Genomic DNA, 14172 nt, shown 5'->3' on the forward strand with positions numbered 1-14172 from the left:
CGAATGATCGCAGCTGGTGCTGTGGAATAACCGATCATCTGCACCTACTGTCACTGTTATTAGCAACAGCAGGTGTCAAATGATGGGGGTAACAGTCCCAAAAGCCACCATCTGCTGTCGTTCGGACTTTAATACAACACTCATCATTCTCCTCTCCTCGTTGGCAGAGCAGGAGAGAATGATGACAGCTGGCTTCAGCACCAGCCACCGGGGAACAGCGTTTACTATAGTGCTTCTTCCCCGGCGGCCGTCCGTGTCACACGGAGGACATCAAAGTGTTTTCTCCATGTGTACGTGTGTGGGACGTTTTGCCGTCCGTGCTGTCGGCAAAAAACTGACATATCAGCGTGTTTTGCCCATGAACACACGGTCCGTGGAAACGCACTGACGTGTGCACAGACCCATTCATTTGAATGGGTGTACTTGTGTACGTGTCTCCGGTACGTGTGAAAACTGTCACCACATGTACCTGAAACAAGGACGTGTGAACGGGGCCTAGCTTTAGGGTACCGTCACACAGTGGCATTTTCATCGCTACGACGGCACGATTCGTGACGTTCTAGCGATATAGTTACGATCTCGCAGTGTCTGACACGCTACTGCGATCAGGGACCCTGCTGAGAATCGTACGTCGTAGCAGATCGTTTGGAACTTTCTTTCGTCGCTGGATCTCTCGCTGTCATCGCTGGATCGTTGTGTGTGACAGCGATCCAGCGATGCGTTCGCTTGTAACCAGGGTAAACATCGGGTTACTAAGCGCAGGGCCGCGCTTAGTAACCCGATGTTTACCGTGGTTACCAGCATAAAAGCCAAAAAAACAAACAGTACATACTCACATTTCGGTGTCCTTCAGGTCCCTTGCCGTCTGCTTCCCGCTCTGACTGAGTGCCGCCGTAAAGTGAAAGCAGACCACAGCGGTGACGTCGCCGCTGTGATCTGCTTTCACTTTACGGCGGCACTCAGTCAGAGCGGGAAGCAGACGGCAAGGGACCTGAAGGACACCGAAAGGTGAGTATGTACGGTTTGTTTTTTTTAACTTTTACGCTGGTAACCACGGTAAACATCGGGTTACTAAGCGCGGCCCTGCGCTTAGTAACCTGATGTTTACCCTGGTTACCCAGGACCTTGGCATCGTTGGTCGCTGGAGAGCGGTCTGTGTGACAGCTCCCCAGCGACCACATAACGACTTTCCAACGATCACGGCCAGGTCGTATCGCTGGTCGTGATTGTTGGTAAATCGTTATGTGAGACGGTACCCTTAGACTGACAGGATTATCCATGTGTCTGAATAAGGAGAGTCCTGTCAGTGTACCTGCGCAGGTGGAGATATGCAATTTGGACAAGTCCTCACATCCCAGGCTATGCTTTAAACTATGTTTTCTTTGAAATTTTGCTGTGTGGTAGAGTAAAAGGTAGATATTTCTAATGTAGAAGTTATTCTCTGATTCATGCTGTACATAGTTTGGGCAGCATGATCAACTGACAAGTTCCTTTTAAGCCCAATTGATACTTGAATGCAAATATCATATTATAATTTATCATGCATCTTTTTATTTTGGTAATATTTTGTTTTTCAATTTAATGTAAAAGCTAATAGGAGTAGAGCAATAGCGTTAATAAATATGCTCCAAAGCTTTTTATCTGGGTGAATCATTAACTTGTACAGTGGACCTTTGACTATTTTATTATTTCCTGGCTCCTGAAGCACTGAGACAAGTCAGACACTAAGGTAAGATAGACAGTGTCTAGAACCGTCTGTGTTTGCCTTTGTATATTTACCAAAGGCTTTGTTTTGTAACATAATGACTATTATGACATCACTGCGTTGTACAGGTATTTTTGAGGTATATTTGCATGTGATTATATTATTATACTTATATATGATACAATTATAACTGCCATGATTATTTGCTAACAACATAGTCTCTTGTCATGGAGAAATCTCTTGTCATATCCAGGGTAACAAGTGTCTTTCAACATGGCGTAAGTAAAGTTCTATGGGCCCAAGGACAAAATTTTGATCTGATCCCTCCTCTCCCTCACCACATACCAAACATGGGCCTCAGTGACATTGTCAGAGCCAATAAAGACATATGTGTTTATCCACCATAAATTAAGAAAACTATAGATAAATCATGTAAATCTAACAGAAAACACAACAGTAATAGTAACGATGCAATAATGAGGTTAGCATCCTCAATAATCAGAACCTCCCACTCCCGTCTCCAAGACTTTACACGTGCTGCGCCGATTCTTTGGAATGCACTACCTAGGTTAATACGATTAATCCCCAATCCCCACAGTTTTAAGCGTGCCCTAAAAACGCATTTGTTCGGACTGGCCTACCGCCTCAACGCATTAACCTAATTATCCCTGTGTGGCCTATTAAAAATAGAAAAAAAACCAAAACACATAATCAGGTTCCTTGCATCGTGTTCTCATACACTTTATGCAGTTAATAGCACTCTGTGTCTGTACTGCTACATACGTAGGCTGTTAACTGGTTCATGCAGCTTTACATGAACACCCGAGCCTTACACTATGGCTGGTCCAAATAACTAAAGCAATTGTTACCATCCACCTCTCGTGTCTCCCCTTTTCCTCATAGTTTGTAAGCTTGCGAGCAGGGCCCTCATTCCTCCTGGTATCTATTTTGAACTGTGATTTCTGTTATGCTGTAATGTCTATTGTCTGTACAAGTCCCCTCTATAAGTTGTAAATCGCTGCGGAATATGTTGGCGCTATATAAATAAAAATTATTATTATTATTATTATTAATAATAATAGTCATACAGTTACCAAGAAGCATATATTATTATTACAATTCTGTTACTGAGCATAGTTCAAAATATAAAGATCAATATCACTACTCAAGGTCGAAATAATGCTGCTAACCCATGACCATTTATTACCACCACATAGTGTCTGAATATAACCACCATCCTGTAGCTAAACAAAACCTACTATACCAAAACCAATATACAAAAAAATACCATGTACAGGGGCAAGCATAAACACGTAACAAGCATCACGGGCACATATTACCAGCATATGCAGTTGTGACTGAGTAAAACCACCCTACTGATCATTACTAACACTAACACTAATATTACCACCAGGAAGGTTATAAAAAGGAGCTCTGTAGGTTGTAGATATTGTATAATGCAAATATACAGGCAGTATAGTGATCAGCGGTGACATTGCAAACAGGAGCTCTGTAGGTTGTAGATAATGTATACTGTAAGTGTGCAGGTAATATAGTGATCCGCGGTGACATTACAAGCAGGAGCTCTGTATATAGTGTATACAGTGCAGGAATATCTAGTGAATCACAGTACAGACCAAAAGTTTGGACACACCTTCTCATTTAAAGATTTTCCTGTATTTTCATGACTATGAAAATTGTAAATTCACACTGAAGGCATCAAAACTATGAATTAACACATGTGGAATTATATACTTAACAAAAAAGTGTGAAACATCTGAAAATATGTCTTATATTCTAGGTTCTTCAAAGTAACCACGTTTTGCTTTGATGACTGCTTTGAACACTCTTGGAATTTTCTTGATGAGCTTCAAGAGGTAGTCATCAGGAATGGTGTTCCCACAATCTTGAAGGAGTTCCCAGAGATGCTTAGCACTTGTTGGCCCTTTTGCCTTGACTCTGCAGTCCAGCTCACCTCAAACCATCTCGATTGGTTTCAGGTCTGGTGACTGTGGAGGACAGGTCATCTGGCGTAGCACCCCATCACTTTCCTTCTTGGTCAAATAGCCCTTTCACAGCATGGAGGTGTGTTTGGGGTCATTGTCCTGTTGAAAAATAAATGATGGTGCAACTAAACGCAAACCGGATGGAATAGCATGTCGCTGCAAGATGCTGTGGTAGCCATGATGGTTCAGTATGCCTTCAGTTTTGAATAAATCCCCAATAGTGTCACCAGCAAAGCACCCCCACACCATCACACCTCCTCCTTCATGCTTCACGGTGGGAACCAGGCATGTAGAGTCCATCTGTTCACCTTTTCTGCGTCACACAAAGACATGGTGGTTGGAACCAAAGATCTCAAATTTGGACTCATCAGACCAAAGCACAGATTTCCACTGGTCTAATGTCCATTCCTTGTGTTCTTTAGCCCAAACAAGTCTCTTCTGCTTGTTGCTTGTCCGTAGCAGTGGTTTCCTAGCAGCTATTTTACCATGAAGGCGTGCTGCACAAAGTCTCCTCTTAACAGTTGTTGTAGAGATGTGTCTGCTGCTAGAACTCTGTGTGGCATTGACCTGGTCTCTAATCTGAGCTGCTGTTAACCTACGATTTCTGAGGCTGGTGACTCGGATAAACTTATCCTCAGAAGCAGAGGTGACTCTTGGTCTTCATTTCCTGGGGTGGTCCTCATGTGAGCCACTTTCTTTGTAGCGCTTGATGGTTTTTGCCACTGCACTTGGGGACACTTTCAAAGTTTTCCCAATTTTTCAGACTGACTGACCTTCATTTCTTAAAGTAATGATGGCCACTTATTTTTCTTTACTTAGCTGCTTTTTTCTTGCCATAATAGAAATTCTAGCAGTCTATTCAGTAGGACTATCAGCTGTGTATCCGCCAGACTTCTGCTCAACACAACTGATGGTCCCAGTCCCATTTATAAGGCAAGAAATCCCACTTATTAAACCTGACAGGGCACACCTGTGAATTGAAAACCATTCCCGGTGACTACCTCTTGAGCTCATCAAGAGAAGGCCAAGAGTGTGTAAAGGAGTCATCAAAGCAAAAGGTGGCTACTTTGAAGAACCTAGAATATAAGACATTTTCAGTTGTTTCAACTTTTTTGTTAAGTATATAATTTCACATGTGTTAATTCATAGTTTTGATGCCTTCAGTGTGAATTTACAATTTTCATAGTCATGAAAATACAGAAAAATCTTTAAATGAGAAGATGTGTCCAAACTTTTGGTCTGTACTGTATTTGAAGTAATTCATTTTCCTCATCTAGTGCAGACCACTATGACCTCTTCCAGCCACGATTATCTACCCAAAATGTAACACACAGACATCTGTGTCCGATCACTGCTTGTGCACCCTCCTCACTTTTTCCCCTGCTTTTACACAGTGCTAGATGAAAAAGAATAGCAATATAGTGCCGACCTGGTGACCTACACAGTTGCAGTAACCATTCCGAATCTCCTACATGAATGGGAATGAGGAGGAGAATGAGGAAGAAGGGCGGTGTCATGCAGCTGCGGTGCAGTACAGCGCAACCTCCACCAGGGGGAGCTTGATAGGGAAGCAAGACTGCACACACAGAGCAGCTGAACAGACGTCACCTAGTGGCGAGAGCGAGGTCAGGAAAGCCAAGTCAGAGCACAAGACAGCACAACAGTACAAAAGGATTTAGACAGAATGGATAGTCAGGACATAGCAAGGGATCAGTAAATATGGTACAATAGGGACAAACTGACACGGAGTCAAAAGCCAAACCAGGAGGTCAGACCCAGAGAGTCAAGCAGATCTAGAGACAAACAAAGAGACGCTGGGAAAGGGCAGGCAGGGGGAGATAACAGACACTGGACAAGTCAGGGTTCACTGTAGGACAAATCAAGGGCTTCCAGAGTCAGGTTCACACGCCGAAGGCAGAGCTATAGCTGACACCACCCTCAGGATACCTGGGAGCTAAATAGCAAACCAAAGCCCAGAATGAGGCAGAGCAAAGTTATCCCTTGACATGATCCACCCAGAGAAAGAGCAGATAGGACTAAACTTCAGAACGGATCATGACAGGAGGGAGGAGAAGGAGATGGAGAGTCATCATCATGGTGGAGTCAGGGAAATGTTGGAAGTATGGAGCTTGGCGCATATGACCAATTTTATGCATCGCTGCCGTTCCCATGACCCTTGCATTACATTGGCCAAAAAAGAGTACTGGTTTTTCACCCTGTTAGAACCACACTACAAGGAGAACTTTGTATCTCTTCTTCCTGGGGTGGAAAGGTCTTCTAAAATAGTGCTATACCAGAAGGCCATTGTAGAAAATATGTTGATAAAATTTCCATCAGACAGCACTAGTGACAGGAGTCAAGCATCCTTGACCAACCAAGGAGAGGAGGCCATTGAGACATACAGCAGAGGCAGGGATACAGTGTCAAAGGCATGGGTCAATTTCATGACACCAGCACAGCGGGCAGGGTGTTGCACTGCCCTGCCGCTAGCATCTTGTCTAAGCTGGTTTTTAGTGCCGCGGGGGGGGGGGTCATAACAGACAGGCGCTTTTGCCTGTCAACAGAGAATGCAGACATGCTCACTCTCATAAAAATAAACAAAGCCTGGATTAGCTCACACATTTCCACACCACCAAATGACAGCAGCACATAAAGTCTTTGTAATATTCAATATTTTAATGCGTTTAGTTACAAACTCAAAAAACAATACACATCAGTCAAGATGGCAATAAAATAAATGTATCTTAATGTATAATATGGGATAATACCATATGTGCCATTATATGTGTAACATGGAGATATTGAAAGGCATATCATATCGGCAATACATATAAAGGACAAAGAAGAATGACTGAATTTACAACAAAATTATTAAAAAATATTATTCTTTAGTGATACAATATAAAAAATATGCGTAAGGGTGGAAACAAATACACAGGGAACAAGAAGAGGACGCAATACATTGGGAACAAATAAATTATGCAATAATGAAAATTGAGTAGATCATAGCAGCACAAAAAAGTTAAAGATTGATGATAATAAGAGTCTGCTGGTTTAAATACCACAATATATAAATGTATAAAAAATGTGGATCCTCAAAAAGAAAGACCTAAAGCAAGAATGGAAAGAATGGGGTTAAGAAATGATCATAAAATAATAAATAATAAAGCGCATGTGCATATATTATCCCCTTAACACTGCAATGTGTGGCTAGCAGCTTGTTGAGTGTAACAAAGTGCAAAAAATGAAACTACAGCGAAGTGCCAATGTTATTATATAAGATCATTATCCATGAGATGAAAGAGATCAATGCTCATAATATGAAAATGAAAATTCACATAGTGCCATATGAGGAAATTTAAGTACCTGCTGGAAGCAGTGACTGTGAGGATCCGGCTGCTGTCTCAAGAATGCATCCACCCCGACACGCGTTTCTGCATTTGCCTTCGTCAGGGGTATTTGTTTTCACCCTTACCCACGTTGTTTATATTGTATCAATAAAGAATAATATTTTTTAAGTTGTAAATTTGGTCATTCTTCATTGTCCTCAATATTTTAATGAGGCCCACCATTTGTTGCCTTTAAGGGGTCTATGGTTGACTCTCCTCATAATTTTTGTCTAGCTTTGCACTTTCTGCAAAGCCTTTATGACTTTATACTTACATCAACTTCAATTTTAAAATGTTTTCTTTCAAAAAATTTATACTGATTCAATGTCTCATGCATACAGTTCAACACAGTTCAACACAGTTATTTTTGCATTACGGTGGTATGTAAAACTTACAAAAAGAATAGAAAAATATTTAAGGATTACATTACTCATCCATAAAGTATTATGTGCTTTCTGGCACATTTTTGGTGGTATATAACAATACAAAAAAGCATTTGAAAATGTTTTTTACTTATTCACATTTCTTACCCATACGCTATTCCGGGTTCTGGGGTATAATTTTCAGATATATAATGCTATTACCTGATGCCAGCAAAGTGAATGAGAAACTTAAAGTGTCAGTATTTTTAACTTGCAGATTTGGTGCAGAAAATAATCGGCAGCATGTGAATTCTCTGTGCGTTTTTGTCCTGCATTTTTTACCATTGACTTCACTCAAATCAATTAAAAACGAGTCAGAAACGTAACAAAAATGCGAGTTTTTGCAGCTGAGTTTTTCGTGCCAAGATATTAAAAAATGGTGCATAAATGTTACTCAATGTGTGAACATACCCTCATTTGTATTATATTGTTCACCCATACACTATTCCGTGGTTTGGAGTACATTTTGTTGGTACATAACCCTCAAAAATCTTGTTAAAAAACCTATCGATGTTATATTGCTCATCCATAGGGTGCTACATCTTCTTCGGTACAGTTCGTTGCTCTATAAACCTCAAGAAACTTGTTAAATGTATTCAGTATTATATTGCTCACCCATAGGGTATTACATCTTCTTTGGTAGATTTCTTTGATATATAATCTAATATATAATTGCCTAGAATACTACTTCCTGCAATTTGTGCCAACTTCCGTGGCTTTGTCCGGAGCTAATGTCCGGAGCTAATGTCCGGAGCTAATGTCCGGAGCTAATGTCCGGAGCTAATGTCCGGAGATAAGTGACGTCACCAGTGTCCTCCACCCAGGCAGAGCACAGGGGCCCCAGGCAGAGCACAGTGGCCCCAGGCAGAGCACAGGGGCTCCAGGCAGCATATGGGGCCCCAGGCAGAGCACAGTGGTCCCAGGCAGAGCACAGGGGCCCCAGGCAGCCTATGGGGCCCCAGGCAGAGCACAGTGGCCCCAGGCAGAGCACAGGGGCCCCAGGCAGCATATGGGGCCCCAGGCAGAGCACAGGGGCCCCAGGCAGCATATGGGGCCCCAGGCAGAGCACAGTGGCCCCAGGCAGAGCACAGGGGCCCCAGGCAGAACATGGGGCCCCAGGCAGAGCACAGGGGCCCCAGGCAGAGCACAGGGGCCCCAGGCAGCATATGGGGCCCCAGGCAGAGCACAGGGGCCCCAGGCAGAGCACAGAGGCCCCAGGCAGCATATGGGGCCCCAGGCAGAGCACAGTGGCCCCAGGCAGAGCACAGGGGCCCCAGGCAGAACATGGGGCCCCAGGCAGAGCACAGGGGCCCCAGGCAGAGCACAGGGGCCCCAGGCAGACCACAGTGGCCCCAGGCAGCATATGGGGCCCCAGGCAGAGCACAGTGGCCCCAGGCAGAGCACAGGGGCCCCAGGCAGCATATGGGGCCCCAGGCAGAGCACAGTGATCCCAGGCAGAGCACAGGGGCCCCAGGCAGCTTATGGGGCCCCAGGCAGAGCACAGTGGCCCCAGGCAGAACATGGGGCCCCAGGCAGAGCACAGTGGCCCCAGGCAGAGCACAGGGGCCCCAGGCAGAACATGGGGCCCCAGGCAGAGCACAGGGGCCCCAGGCAGAGCACAGGGGCCCCAGGCAGCATATGGGGCCCCAGGCAGAGCACAGGGGCCCCAGGCAGCATATGGGGCCCCAGGCAGAGCACAGTGGCCCCAGGCAGAGCACACACCAAATCGGAGGCCAAGGAGCCCCGCCAACCAAATCGGAGGCCGAGGGGCCCCGCCAACCAAATCGGAGGCCAAGGAGCCCCGCCCACCAAATCGAAGGCCGAGCGGCCCCGCCCACCAAAGCGGAGGCCGAGGGGCCCGGCCCACCAAATTGGAGGCCGAGGGTCCCCGCCCACCAAATTGAAGGCCGAGGGTCCCCGCCCACCAAATCGGAGGCCGAGGGTCCCCGCCCACCAAATCGGAGGCCGAGGGGCCCCGCCCACCAAATCGGAGGCCGACGGGCCCCACCCACCAAAGCGGAGGCCGAGGGTCCCCGCCCACCAAATCGGAGGCCGAGGGTCCCCGCCCACCAAATCGGAGGCCGAGGGTCCCCGCCCACCAAATTGGAGGCCGAGGGGCCCCACCAACCAAATCGGAGGCCGAGGAGCCCCGCCCACCAAATCGAAGGTCGAGGGGCCCCGCCTATGAAAGCGGAGGCCGAGGGTCCCCGCACACCAAATCGGAGGCAGAGGGACCCCGTCCACCAAATTGGAGGCCGAGGGGCCCCGCCCACCAAAGCGGAGGCCGAGGGTCCCCGACCACCAAATCGGAGGCCGAGGGTCCCTGCCCACCAAATCGGAGGCCGAGGGTCCCCGCCCATGAAATCGGAGGCCGAGGGTCCCCGCCCACCAAATCGGAGGCCGAGAGTCCCCGCCCACCAAATCGGAGGCCGAGGGGCCCCGCCAACCAAATCGGAGGCCGAGGGGTTTCGCCAACCAAATCGGAGGCCGAGGAGCCCCGCCCACCAAATCGAAGGCCGAGCGGCCCCCGCTCACCAAAGCGGAGGCCGAGGGGCCTGGCCCCGCCCACCAAAGCGGAGGCCGAGGGGCCCCGCCCACCACATCGGAGGCCGAGGGGCCCCGCCCACCAAATCGGAGGCCGAGGGTCCCCGCCCACCAAATCGGAGGCCGAGGGTCCCCGCCCACCAAATCGGAGGCCGAGGGTCCCCGCCCACCAAATTGGAGGCCGAGGGTCCCCGCCCACCAAATCGGAGGCCGAGGGTCCCCGCCCACCAAATCGGAGGCCGAGGGGCCCCACCAACCAAATCGGAGGCCGAGGGGCCCCGCCCACCAAATCGGAGGCCGAGGGTCCCCGCCCACCAAATCGGAGGCCGAGGGGCCCCGCCAACCAAATCGGAGGCCGAGGGGCCCCGCCCACCAAATCGGAGGCCGAGGGTCCCCGCCCACCAAATCGGAGGCCGAGAGTCCCCGCCCACCAAATCGGAGGCTAAGGGGCCCCTCCAACCAAATCGGAAGCCGAGGGGCCCCGCCAACCAAATCGGAGGCTGAGGAGCCCCGCCCAACAAATCGAAGGCCGAGCGGCCCCGCCCACCAAAGCGGAGGCCGAGGGGCCCGGCCCCACCCACCAAAGCGGAGGCCGAGGGGCCCCGACCACCACATCGGAGGCCGAGGGGCCCCGCCCACCAAATCGGAGGCCGAGGGTCCCCGCCCACCAAATTGGAGGCCGAGGGTCCCCGCCCACCACATCGGAGGCCGAGGGTCCCCGCCCACCAAATCGGAGGCCGAGAGTCCCCGCCCACCAAATCGGAGGCCGAGGGGCCCCGCCAACCAAATCGGAGGCCGAGGGGCCCCGCCAACCAAATCGGAGGCCGAGGAGCCCCACCCAACAAATCGAAGGCCGAGCGGCCCCGCCCACCAAAGCGGAGGCCGAGGGTCCCAGCCCACCAAATCGGAGGATAAGGGACCCCGCCCACCAAATTGGAGGCCGAGGAGCCCCGCCCACCAAATCGAAGGCCGAGCGGCCCCGCCCACCAAAGCGGAGGCCGAGGGTCCCAGCCCACCAAATCGGAGGATAAGGGACCCCGCCCACCAAATTGGAGGCCGAGGAGCCCCGCCCACCAAATCGAAGGTCGAGGGGCCCCGCCCACAAAAGCGGAGGCCGAGGGTCCCCGCACACCAAATCGGAGGCAGAGGGACCCCGCCCACCAAATCGGAGGCCGAGGGGCCCCGCCCACCAAAGCGGAGGCCGAGGGTCCCCGACCACTAAATCGGAGGCCGAGGGTCCCCGCCCACCAAATCGGAGGCCGAGGGTCCCTGCCCACCAAATCGGAGGCCGAGGGTCCCCGCCCACCAAATCGGAGACCGAGAGTCCCCGCCCACCAAATCGGAGGCCGAGGGGCCCCGCCAACCACATCGGAGGCCGAGGGGCCCCGCCAACCAAATCGGAGGCCGAGGGGCTTCGCCAACCAAATCGGGGGGCGAGGAGCCCCGCCCACCAAATCGAAGGCCGAGCGGCCCCGCCCACCAAAGCGGAGGCCGATGGGCCTGGCCCCGCCCACCAAAGCGGAGGCCGAGGGGCCCCGCCCACCACATCAGAGGCCGAGGGGCCCCGCCCACCAAATCGGAGGCCGAGGGTCCCCGCCCACCAAATCGGAGGCCAAGGGTCCCCGCCCACCAAATCGGAGGCCGAGGGTCCCCGCCCACCAAATCGGAGGCCGAAGGTCCCCGCCCACCAAATCGGAGGCCGAGGGTCCCCGCCCACCAAATCGGAGGCCGAGGGGCCCCACCAACCAAATCGGAGGCCGAGGAGCCCCGCCCAACAAATCGAAGGCCGAGCGGCCCCGCCCACCAAAGTGGAGGCCGAGGGGCCCCGACCACCACATCGGAGGCTGAGGGGCCCCGCCCACCAAATCGGAGGCCGAGGGGCCCCGTCCACCAAATCGGAGGCCGAGGGTCCCCGCCCACCAAATTGGAGGCCGAGGGTCCCCGCCCACCAAATCAGAGGCCGAGGGTCCCCGCCCACCAAATCGGAGGCCGAGGGGCCCCGCCTACCAAATCGGAGGCCGAGGGTCACCGCCCACCAAATCGGAGGCCGAGGGTCCCCGCCCACCAAATCGGAGGCCGAGGGGCCCCGCCCACCAAATCGGAGGCCGGGGGGCCCCGCCCACCAAATCGGAGGCCGAGGGGCCCCGCCCACCACATCGGAGGCCGATGGTCCCCACCCACCAAATCGGAGGCCGAGGGTCCCCGCCCACCAAATCGGAGGCCGAGGGTCCCCGCCCACCAAATCGGAGGCCGAGGGTCCCCGCCCACCAAATCGGAGGCCGAGGGTCCACACCAACCAAATCGGAGGCCGAGGGGCCCCGCCCACCAAATCGAAGGCCGAGGTGCCGCGCCCACCAAAGCGGAGGCCGAGGGTCCCTGCACACCAAATCGGAGGCAGAGGGACCCCGCCCACCAAATCGGAGGCCGAGGGGCCCCGCCCACCAAAGCGGAGGCCGAGGGTCCCCGACCACCAAATCGGAGGCCGAGGGTCCCTGCCCACCAAATGGGAGGCCGAGGGTCCACACCAACCAAATCGGAGGCCGAGGGTCCCCGCCCACCAAATCGGAGGCCGAGGGTCCCCGCCCACCAAATCGGAGGCCGAGGGTCCACACCAACCAAATCGGAGGCCGAGGGGCCCCACCCACCAAATCGAAGGCCGAGGGGCCCCGCCCACCAAAGCGGAGGCCGAGGGTCCCTGCACACCAAATCGGAAAAAAGAGGGACCCCGCCAACCAAATCGGAGGCCGAGGGGCCCCGCCCACCCAAGCAGAGGCCGAGGGTCCCCGACCACCAAATCGGAGGCCGAGGGTCCCCGCCCACCAAATCGGAGGCCGAGGGTCCCCGCCCACCAAATCGGAGGCCGAGGGTCCCTGCCCACCAAATCGGAGGCCGAGAGTCCCCGCCCACCAAATCAGAGGCCGAGGGGCCCCGCCAACCAAATCGGAGGCCGAGGGGCCCCGCCCACCAAATCGGAGGCCGAGGGTCCACACCATCCAAATCGGAGGCCGAGGGGCCCCGCCCACCAAATCGGAGGCCGACGGGACCCACCCACCAAAGCGGAGGCCGAGGGTCCCCGCCCACCAAATCGGAGGCCGAGGGTCCCCGCCCACCAAATCGGAGGCCGAGGGTCCCCGCCCACCAAATTGGAGGCCGAGGGGCCCCACCAACCAAATCGGAGGCCGAGGAGCCCCGCCCACCAAATCGAAGGTCGAGGGGCCCCGCCAATGAAAGCGGAGCCCGAGGGTCCCCGCACACCAAATCGGAGGCCGAGGGGCCCCGCCCACCAAAGCGGAGGCCGAGGGTCCCCGACCACCAAATCGGAGGCCGAGGGTCCCTGCCCACCAAACCGGAGGCCGAGGGTCCCCGACCACCAAATCGGAGGCCGAGGGTCCCTGCCCACCAAACCGGAGGCCGAGGGTCCCCGCCCACCAAATCGGAGGCCGAGAGTCCCCGCCCACCAAATCGGAGGCCGAGGGGCCCCACCAACCAAATCGGAGGCCGAGGGTCCACACCATCCAAATCGGAGGCCGAGGGGCCCCGCCCAACAAATCGGAGGCCGACGGGCCCCACCCACCAAATCGGAGGCCGAGGGTCCCCGCCCACCAAATCGGAGGCCGAGGGGCCCCACCAACCAAATCGGAGGCCGAGGAGCCCCGCCCACCAAATCGAAGGTCGAGGGGCCCCGCCCACGAAAGCGGAGGCCGAGGGTCCCCGCACACCAAATCGGAGGCAGAGGGACCCCGCCCACCAAATCGGAGGCCGAGGGGCCCCGCCCACCAAAGCGGAGGCCGAGAGTCCCCGACCACTAAATCGGAGGCCGAGGGGCCCCGCCAACCAAATCGGAGGCCGAGGGTCCCCGCCCACCAAAGCGGAGGCCGAGGGTCCCCGCCCACCAAATCGGAGGCCGAGGGTCACTGCCCACCAAATCGGAGGCCGAGGGTCCCCGCCCACCAAATCGGAGGCCGAGGGTCCCCGCCCACCAAATCGGAGGCCGAGAGTCCCCGCCCACCAAATCGGAGGCCGAGGGGCCCCGCCAACCAAATCGGAGGCCGAGGGGCCCCGCCAACCAAATCGGAGGCCGAGGAGCCCCGCCCACCAAATCGAAG

The 14172-nt window shown here is 53.5% G+C and overlaps 1 protein-coding gene across 2 annotated transcripts in view; it reads left to right on the top strand.

Moving 5' to 3' along the window:
• The first annotated feature begins 1698 nt into the window (after window positions 1-1698).
• Window positions 1699-14172, top strand: part of LOC143788308 (dimethylaniline monooxygenase [N-oxide-forming] 2-like) — a 94055-nt gene continuing 81581 nt past the window's right edge. For both annotated transcript variants that reach the window (XM_077277869.1, XM_077277871.1), the window contains exon 1: window positions 1699-1729. The gene's annotated coding sequence lies outside the window, so the exon portion shown is untranslated. The remainder of the gene's footprint in view (window positions 1730-14172) is intronic.

The sequence above is a fragment of the Ranitomeya variabilis genome, chromosome 8 (assembly GCF_051348905.1).
Source record: "Ranitomeya variabilis isolate aRanVar5 chromosome 8, aRanVar5.hap1, whole genome shotgun sequence".
NCBI classification, from domain to species: domain Eukaryota; kingdom Metazoa; phylum Chordata; class Amphibia; order Anura; family Dendrobatidae; genus Ranitomeya; species Ranitomeya variabilis.